Here is a 10791-nt window from a genome sequence, read left to right on the forward strand (position 1 = left end):
TTAAACAGTGTTTGTGTCACGACCCCTATCACCCTATGTAGGATGTCGTAATGGCACCTAGTCTATAAGACTAGGTAATCCTAATATACATAAAGAATTTAGCGGAAATAACAATAAAACCTCTGGCGAGCTCGAAACACACACTTAAATTATGCTCGCTAGTCAAAGATAGTATAGTATAATATCGTATCCACATGGATTGGAGTTAAACATTATTTTCATCGTTTCTAGTTTGATTGCTATATAGGAGAATAAAAAATTGAGATTTATATGATTAATAACTCAAATTAACTAAGAATCTAAAGCTATTGACTAATGACTATCGCAACAAAGGTAAGCAAGGAAGTTATCAGAGGGAGAAAAATAGGGGTTGATAGGATAGGTGCAAGATAATAGTTTGGGATCTAACTCTAGATAATTCACTTCTAATGTTTAAGTGAGTCTCTCGAATTCACTCAATTATTAGTTCAAATGTTTAGCAGAAACTCCTCTCTCGATTAACTCTCAACCTCACAATTTAAGCACGTGAAGATATGCAAGAATACGTAGTGGATTGATCTTTAAGAAAATCTCTTTCGATTATTCTCCTAACTAGGTTTAATCAATGATTAAACTAGCCTCTTTCGATTATTAAGAAAAATTAATGAACTTAACCAACAAGATAATGCAAAGATATCACAAGTTATGCCTCTCTCGATTACATGAACTAGTGAATATAGATGCAACAATTAAATCATCCAAAAATGCTTCAGTTCATAAAACTAGAGTTATAATCCACAAACAATCATCAATACACCAAATTCATCAAACCCTAAAGAGAACTACTCCGTAGATATGGAGCAATTCATCACAAATATAATTAAATTATAGGAAAACATAAATTCGATCCAAACTCGGATCTTGAGTGAGGAATGAATGATGAAATCCTTGTGCTTTTGCTCCTCCAACTCCTCCTTTAGCTTCCTTAGGTCTAAAATGTGCCAAAAGTCCAGAAAATAAAGTTTTCCATTTATTTATACCAAGTAGGGTCGAGCCCAAACGAAATCACCCTTTCCTAGCTGAAATAGGAAAACATGCAAACTTAATGCTTTTAATTTGTCGCACTATGCTATGCCCAGTGTGTCGCATTAGTGTAATTTTCACGGTCGTAAACTCTCTGAAGGTAGCTTGTCTGAAAGAATTTTGTACTGATGCTACGCACTATGCCTAGCATTATTGTATTTTTCTATCAGACCTCAGAAACCCATCCTCTGAACTTTTGTCAATCTTTTGACATAAATCTACCCTACTGCATCGCACTAGTGCATTTCTTCAATTGTTACTTCGTTCTTGATTTTTGACGTCTAGAAGTGATCCTCGACCCCCGAACACGATTCCGGCTTAATCCTCTGGGATTTTAATTAGGCTTCAAAGCTTCAAATAGCTCAAATTAGTTCCACAACATCTACATAACTCGGAATCTTTCCTACACGGCATAAAATACGCAATAAATACAAAATACTACCGATTAAAGCTTAACACAAGTAAAGTGCAGTGAATTAGAGTGCAATAAGCGACTAAAACACGAGATTATAGCCTATCATATACACCCCACACTTAACCATTGCTCGTCCTCGAGTAATCAAACTACACTTCATATAGACATGACCTTTTTTCAACAACTCTCATAACTCATCACACCAAGAATATTTAAAATAGATTAAGCACAATACTATAACATCCTCACGTCAAGATTTGATTCAAACGCACCACGCATTATTCATAACCCGCTCACTTCTCTAACATAGAGGTCAAAGACATTACCTTTCCTTCATGAATTAAGTTCCCTCATACAACAATAGAGAGTAGTTCCACACAATAAAATTTAAGAACAATTAGGAACTCAAGATAGAAAGAATTCACTCACTCTGAGAAACAACATTCATATGCCACAAAAGATGTACCATAGGCTAGCCCGTAGTGTACTATTCTACTAATTGAGCTCATTCAGTCAAGGATCAAGTAGGACTTTCATTGGTTGTAATGTTGGTTGCGGGACGGGTAGGATACATTTAGATATAAGAGTAACTACACTTCCCTAAGCACTTTAATACATATATTTTATTGTTCAAAATCCCACACTTATGTAAAACCAAAACTCCACCTTCACATTAATATACATTAACTCCCTACTTTTTAAAGCACAATTACATCAAGTTACCACTATCAAAGAACACTTTTCACAATCATACACTTATGTTTTTCTTTCTTTTTCAATTCAAGTGGCTCTTACTTTTTCAAAACAATGCACCTTTCTCCTTATTTCAATAATTCCACTCAAAAGCCAAACCAACCACCCCACACTTCAACTTTTATAAAGTTCATAACAAATTCAAGTGCTCACGAGAGGTAAAAGGTTCAAATAGATGGTCAATTCAAACAAATGGGTAAGGCTTGTAACGTGGGTGCCAAAGAAAAAGGATTACAGGCTCAAAAGGGGTTAACTAAGATACATAAAAATTAGGTGGGTAAAAGCATATAACTGGCTCAACAAAGAAATGCCTATATCACTTCCAAGACTGAATACAACTACTATTTCGCTTTGCAAACACATAGGGAAGGTTATAGATAATAAACGCAATGCACCGAATAACATAAAACCTTACATACATATGACACATAACTTACTCAAGATTGGATTGTCAAGACACTCTAGTCAAAGAAGTTAAGAAAAGTTAAGATCATACAATTTAAGGTACTTATACAAGAGTAAAAAAATTGAGCCTAAGCGTCACAACTAAAACATTCACTATTTTCAAGACATAATAAAGTCAAGAGACATTGCTTTCAATTCAAATCATAGCACAAGGTTTCCTACTCTTAACAAAATAAATAAATAAACCGGTTCAAATAAAAACCCTTGGAAAATAACCACGACATAAAGAAAAATCAAAGGAGAATTATTACACTACCTAAGAAAGGAAAATATTTTTGTCTTTTTCTTTCGATTTTAATCCCTCAAGAAACCTATCGAATGATATACATCATCGGGAAAAATTGATTGTTTTCAATTTTTATGATTTTTCCAATCTCTAACTACTACAACTAACAAAAAGAAACACATATACCAACATCCCCCATCCCATACTTTAAGTTGTGGCATGTCCCCATGACACACAATTAAAAAGCATATGGTAAAGAAAACTTCACTGAATATCTAGTCGGGGTCTGAGTCGAAGTGGGGCTCCATTCCTCGCCTTCGGACTAATGTGCACATCCATGCCGAAAGCTTCTTCTAAACCTTTTTGGGGTACACCCTACACTTATCTTTCTCACTCAGTGCAACTTTCTCTTTTGAGCCCTTCACTTTCCACTCAACATTCGCAGCTGGTTTTTCTTTTTGTGCCCCCGTTTCTACATTCATATCAAAAGTCACTGTCTCCTCACCCACTCTAAGCATGGGTTTCCTATCATGTATATCCAATATTGCTTTACCCGTTTCTAAGAATGTTCTTCCTAGGATGAGAGAGACCTCCTTGTTCTCCTCCATATTCACCACTATACAATCCACCGGAAATATGAACTTATCCACCTGAACTAACACATCTTCCACTATCCCCTCGGGTGTTATAGTCGTTTAGTCTGCCAGCTGCAAAGATATTGGCACCGAAATTATCTCTCCAATATCCATCTCCAGTTTCCTGTAAATAGATAGATGCACTAAATTAATTGAGGCACCAGAATCACATAATGATTTATTAAAATGAATAGTTCCTAAAGAGTAAGGTATAGTAAAACTCCCTGGATCTCAACACTTTTGTGGGAGTTTGTTTTCCAATATCGCACTACAATGCTTTGTGAGCTTGACCACTGAGGTCTCCTCGATCTTCCTCTGCTTTGTAAGGATCTCCTTCAATAATTTGGCATAACCGGACATTTGTGAGAGAACTTCTGTAAATGGCAAGTTTACATAAACCTGTTTCAGCACATCCAAAAATCTCTTAAATTGTTTGTCCATCTTTTCTCTATATATAGCTTTTGGGGAAAAGTTAAAGCAGGCATATGCTCGCTCTTCTCAGTTTCCTTCCTTCTCGATTTTCCTTCCTTCTTCTTCTTCTTCTTCTTCTTCTTCTTCTTCTTCTCAGTTTTCATCGGGGACTTCTTGTTTTTATCAACATCATTCTTCAGTTGCTCCCCACTTTATTTTTCAAGTATCACCTCTTTTTGGATCGGGGTAGGATCTTTCAACACTTTCCCACTTCTCAGAGTTACAACATTCACTGTTTCTTTGGGATTCTTTTTAGTGTCAGCGGGGAGAGTGCTTGGAACCCTCTCAAATAATATTATTGCAATCTTTACCACTTGTCTCTCTAGGTTTCGCAAATTAGTGCCCAATTATTTGTTAGCTTCTCCATGAGTGTCCATCCTCTCATCTGTCTTGATAATGAAAGCCTTCATTAGATCCTCTAGACCAGGCTGGATGGGCTGTTGAGGTTAAAATTGCTGCCTCTACTGATTTTGGTATTCTGGAGCTCCTTGTCCCTGCGGTCTAGAGTGATTTTGCTGCCAAGCATTTGCAGTACCTCCAGGTGAACTCCTTGAAACATCGGGGTGCCTCTGACCCGTTGCATTGAAATTGTAGTTTCCCACAACATTTACTTCCTCATTTGAAGCTTGACACTCATGAATAGGATGCCCTATTCCAAATATATCACAAGTTGCGCGAGGCTCACTTTGTATCGAGGCTAAGGCCAACTTTATTATCTCTTTGGCCATAGCATCAAGCTGTACCTGCACAGATATGTTAGCATCAACCTGGTGAACACCGGTTGATCTTCTTCTTTCCGCACTCTTAGAGGGCCATTGATGAGCATCTTCAGATAACTCATCAAGAATTGTAACTATCTCTTCTTGAGTCTTCTTCATCAACATGCCTCCATCTGCATTGCTCAATGTTTTACGTGAGGCTGGTGTCAATCCATCCCAAAAGTCCTGGAGTTGCATCCAGAGTTCAATTCCACTATGTTGACACTTTCAAACAATCTCCTTAAACCTCTTCCATGCTTTAAAAACAGTTTCCTTATCTTTCTGGTAGAAGTTATGGATTTTTCTTCTAAACTTGCCCATTTTGGTTGAGGAGAAATATTTATCAAGGAACCTTGATTGTATACTGGTCTAGCATAATCTCTAATTGGTCTCCGAGGCATGAGATCTATATTTTCGAACTGGTCCGCACCCAAGGGTTTATTTTGAGAAATTCTACGACCCCTCTCTTCTTCGTAACTAATCTGTGCATCTCTAATAATTGCTTCTTCAGCATCCCATGCAGCTTGTTTTCATCGTTAGGCTGCTTCTCTCGTAGCCAAATTTGTATTATCATCACCGTTTCCAGCCATATCTTCTTTGGTTGAGGATTGCCCAACCTTTTCTGATGTCTCAGTGGTATTTCTTTCCTTGCTCAGTTGTCGCAGTTGTTATTCTATCTCTGGTTCATATGGTAGCACTTCTTTAGCAGAAGCTCGAGTCATGCACCACTCTAAACCTGTCACCTGCGCACAGTTAAAGAACACCAAACGTAAAAAGAGAAAAAAAAGAAAAAAAAAATTTAAATATAAGAATAATTCCTGAATTAGAACTACAAACTATTTCAAACACTATTGATTGCCAATTCTTGGCAATGATGCCAAAATTTGACGAGCTCGAAACACACACTTATATTATGCTCGCTAGTCAAAGATAGTATAGTATAATATCGTACCCACAAGTATTGGGGTTAAACAATTTTTTCATAGTTTATAGCTTGATTGCTATCTAGGAGAATCAACAATTGAGATTTATATAATTAATAACTAAAATTAACTAAGAATCTAAAGCTATTGACTAATGACTATTGCAACAGAGGTAAGCAAGGAAGTTATCAGTGGGAGAAAAATAGGGGTTGATAGGATAGGTGCAAGATAATAGTTTGGGATCTAAATATAGATAATTCACTCCTAATGTTTAATTAAGTCTCTCGAATTCACTCAATTATTAGTTTAAACATTTAGCAGAAACTCCTCTCGATTAACTCTAAACCTTACAAGATGAACCAATTTAAGCATGTAAAGATATGCAAGAATAAGTAGTGGATTGGTCTTTAGGAAAGTCTCTTTCGATTATTCTCCTAACTAGGTTTAATCAATGATTTAACTAGCCTCTTTCGATTACTAATAAGAATTAATGAACTCAACCAACAAGATAATGTAAAGATATCACAAGTTATGCCTCTCTTGATTAGATAAACTAGTGGATATAAATGCAACAATTAAATCATCCAAAAATACTTCAATACATAAAACTAGAGTTATAATCCACAAACAATCATCAATACATCAAACCCTAAAGAGCACTACTCCATAGATATGGAGCAATTCATCACAAATATAATTAAAGTATAGAAAAACATAAATTCGATCCAAATTCTGGTCTTGAGTGAGGAAGGAATGATGAAATCCTTGTGCTTTTGCTCCTCCAACTCCTCCTTAGCTTCCTTAGATCTAAAGTGTGTCAAAAGTCCAGAAAATAACATTTTTCCATGTATTTATACTAAGTAGGGTCGGGGACAAAGGAAATCACCCTTTCCTAGCTGAAATAGGAAAACTTGCAAACTTAATGTTTTTCACGCGTCACACTATGCTATGGAGAGTGCGTCGCATTAGTGCTATTTTCACAGTCGTAAACTCTCTGAACTTAGCTTGTATGATAGAATTTTGTACTGATACTACGCACTATGCTACAAACTATGCCTAGCATTAGTGTATCTTTCTGCCAGACCTCAGAAACCCATCCGCTGAACTTTGTCAATCTTCTAACATAAATTTACCCTATTGTGTCGCACTATGCGTTGCCCAGTACGTGCACTAGTGCATTTCTTCAGCTGTTGCTTCTTCTTTAATTTTTGACATCCAGAAGTGATCCTCGACCCCCGAACATGATCCAGATTAATTATTTGCGCTTTTACTCAGACTTCAAAGCTCAAAATAGCTCGAATTAGTTCCACAACATCTACATAACTCAGAATCATTCCTACACGACATAAAATACACAATAAATTCAAAATACTACCAATTAATGCTCAACACAATTAAAGTGCAGTGAATTAGAGCGCAATAAGCGACTAAAATACGAGATTATAGCCTATCATCAACTTCCAATTTAAACCAATAACTATCTTAAAAAGGACTCCACAATACATCCGAACATAAATCCTAAAATTTGGTGATACCGAGTCATAAGATCTACATGAGTATACTAAAATATCCCTATACAACAGTATTTATAAAATGAGAATGAAATAGAAACTAGATAGAGGGTGACTCCGAGGCCTGCGAACACCGGCAAGTATACCTTGAAGTCTCCGGTCCAAGCTCAACTCATGGATGCCTAACCTAGTATGAAGTACCTGGATCTCACAACACGCTAACTCAATCTGCTAGTAAGCCTTTTTCTCGAATATCCAACTTCGAACGACTCGAATCCCAATCAACTCCTTGAATATCTCTTTAAAAATCGCCCAAAACCGCTTTCTCTAGCTTAAAAGATGAAAAATGGAACAAAATCCTCGATTTGGAAATTAAATACTGCTGCCCAGTGATTGCCTTTTGCGATCACAAAAACACACTCGCGATCGCGGAGAACTAATTCTCGCAGCTCACAAAACCTCCTTCGTGATCGCGTATGCTCAGTCTCGAACACGGATAACGGTCTTCCTAAGCTATGCAATCGTATTGCAGACCTCGTAAAGTATAAGAGCGCGTGCCTTAGCCCCAACTTCTCCTTCCTTATATGCGAACGCGGTCCCAAGAATGTGTTCGCGATGCACAAACTTTTTGACCTTCGCGATCGCATCCCAGAATTTGCAATTGTGAAGGGTAAAATTCCATCAGCCTCAAACTACCCTACGTGATCGCGGCACATCCTCCGCGGATGCGATGAAATAAACCAGAACTCACAAACCAGTAATCCCATTTCAAGAATAATTGGTCCGAACTCAATCCGAAACATACCCTAGTCCCCCGGGACCTCGTTCGAACATACCAACAAGTACCAAAATATAATACGAACCTGCTCAAAGTGTCAAATCACATCAAACAACACTAAAACCACGAATCGCACATCGATTTAAGCCTAAAGAACTTATGAACTTCTAACTTCTAAAACTAATGTCGAAATATTCCAAACCAAATCCAATTGACCTCAAATTTTGCACACAAGTCATAATTGACACAACAAGCCTATTCTATCTTTCGAAAACGAAATCTAGATCTGATATCAATAAAGTCTACCCCCGATCAAACTTCTCAACCTTCCAAACCTTCAACTTTCTAACTTTCGCCAATTCAAGCCTAAACGACCTACGAACCTCCAAATAAATATTCGGAAACCCTCCTAAGTCCAAAATGACCATACGAAGCTATTGAAATCGTTAAAACTCCATTTTAGAGTTGTCTACAGAAAAAGCAAACTCCGGTCAACTCTTTCAACTTAAACTTCCAACTTTGGGACTAAGTATCCCATTTCACTCTGAAACTCACCCGAACCAAAACCAAATACCCCGGCAAGTCACATAACCACAATATAACATAGATGAGGCAATAAATCGGGGAACAAGGCTAAAATACTCAAAAAACCGACCGGGTTATTGCATACTCCCCCACTTAAAATAAATGTTCATCCTCGATCGAATATAAAGACATACCTGAAGTGGTGAAAAGATGAGGATAACGGCTACACATATCATGCTCGGTCTCCCAATTGACCTCCTCAATTGGTTGACCCCTCCACTGAAACTTCATTAAAGCGATGCTCTTTGACCTCAACTTTCGGACCTGCCTATCCAAGATGGCCATCGACTCCTCAACATAAGACAAATCCTTGTCCAATTGCATTGAGCTGGAATCTAACACATGAGACAGATCATCATGATACTTCTGGAGCATAGAAACATAGAATACCGGATGAACTGTAACTAGACTAGGTGGAAAGGCAAGCTTGTAGGCCACCTCACTAATTCTCTCAAGAATCTCAAAAGGTCCGATATACCTGGGGCTCAACTTTCTCTTCTTCCCGAACCTCATAATACCCTTCATGGGTGAAACGCGGAGCAAGACCCTCTCTCCAACCATGAATGCAACATCATGAACCTTCCTATCCGCATAACTCTTCTGTCTAGATTGGGCTGTACGAAGCCGATCATGGATCAACTTGACCTTCTCCAAGGCATTGCGAACCAAATTCGTGCCTAATAACTTAGCCTATACCGGCTCAAACCAACCAACTAGGAAACGACATCATCTCCTATATAGGACCTCATAAGAAGCCATCTGAATACTCGATTGGTAGCTGTTGTTGTAGGCAAACTCTGCAAGCGGTAGGATCTGATCCAAAGAACTCTTGAACTCCATAACACAGATATGAAGCATATCCTCCATTATCTGAATGGTGCGCTCGGACTGTCCGTCCGTCTAGGGGTGGAATGTTGTACTCAACTCAACCAGTGTGCCTACGTCACGCTGTACGGCTCTCCAAAAGCGCGATATAAATTGCGTACCCCGGTTAGAGATAATAGATACCGGTACACCATGAAGTCGGAAAATCTCGCGAATATAGACCTGAGCGAGCATCTCAAAAGAGTAGGTAGTCACCACCGGAATGAAATGAGCCGACTTGGTTAACCTATCCACAATCACGAAATCCATGGTAACTCGCTCCCATTTCCAATCGGGAATATCAAGTCTCTGAAGCAACCCACCTGGCCTCTAGTGCTCATTTTCAACTGCTGATAATTTAGGAATCGAGAAACATACTCCACTATATACTTCTTCATTCTCCTCCGCCAATAGTGCTGCCTCAAATCCTGATACATCTTAGCAGTACCTAGATGATTGAAGTACCATGAACTGTGGGCATCCTGAAGAGTCAACACATGCAACCCATCCATACTGGGCACACATAATTGGCCCTGCATGGGCAATACACCGTCATCTCTGATGGTCACCTCCTTAGAATCGCCGTGCTGTACCGTGTACTTAAGGATAAGCAAATGGGGGTCGTTATACTGGCTCTATTTGATGCGATCATATAAAGTAGACCGAGAAACCACGTAAGCCAGAACTCGACTTAGAGATGAAACATCCAATCTAACAAACTGGTTGGCCAAGACCTGAACATATAATGCTAATGGACTCTCCGCTACCGTTAGATATGCTAAATTTCCCAACCTCTCCATCTTTTGACTCAAGGCATCGGCCACCACATTGGCCTTCCCGGGACGATATAGAATAGTGATATCATAGTCCTTAAGCATCTCTAACCATCTTCGCTGCCACAAGTTAAGATCTTTCTACTTGAACAAATGCTGTAGACTCCGGTGGTCAGTATAGGCTTCACATGGGACACCGTATAAATAGTGCCGCCAAATCTTCAAGGCATGAATAATGTCTGCTCATTCCAAGTCGTGGACATGATAATTCTTCTCATGAACCTTCAACTTTCTAGACGCGTAGACAATCACCCTACCGTCTTGCATCAACACCTCGCCAAGGCCAATACATGACGCATCACAGTACATAGTGTAAGACCCTTAACCTGTAGGCAACACCAACATTGGGGTTGTAGTCAAAGCAGTCTTGAGCTTTTCAAAGCTCTCCTCACACCCCTCGGTCCATCTAAATGGAGCACCCTTCTGGGTCAATCTGGTCATCGGTGCAACAATATATGAGAAACCATTTGCGCAATGATTATAATACCTAGCCAAACTAAGAGAACTTCAGA

The 10791-nt window shown here is 38.7% G+C and overlaps 1 non-coding gene across 1 annotated transcript; it reads left to right on the forward strand.

The window, feature by feature from the left end:
* Positions 1–4993: 4993 nt before the first annotated feature.
* Positions 4994–5100, forward strand: LOC142172217 (small nucleolar RNA R71). Its single transcript, XR_012701592.1, has one exon. It is a non-coding gene; the product is annotated as a small nucleolar RNA R71 (small nucleolar RNA).
* Positions 5101–10791: the final 5691 nt, after the last annotated feature.

This window comes from Nicotiana tabacum, chromosome 17 (assembly GCF_000715075.1).
Source record: "Nicotiana tabacum cultivar K326 chromosome 17, ASM71507v2, whole genome shotgun sequence".
NCBI lineage: Eukaryota > Viridiplantae > Streptophyta > Magnoliopsida > Solanales > Solanaceae > Nicotiana > Nicotiana tabacum.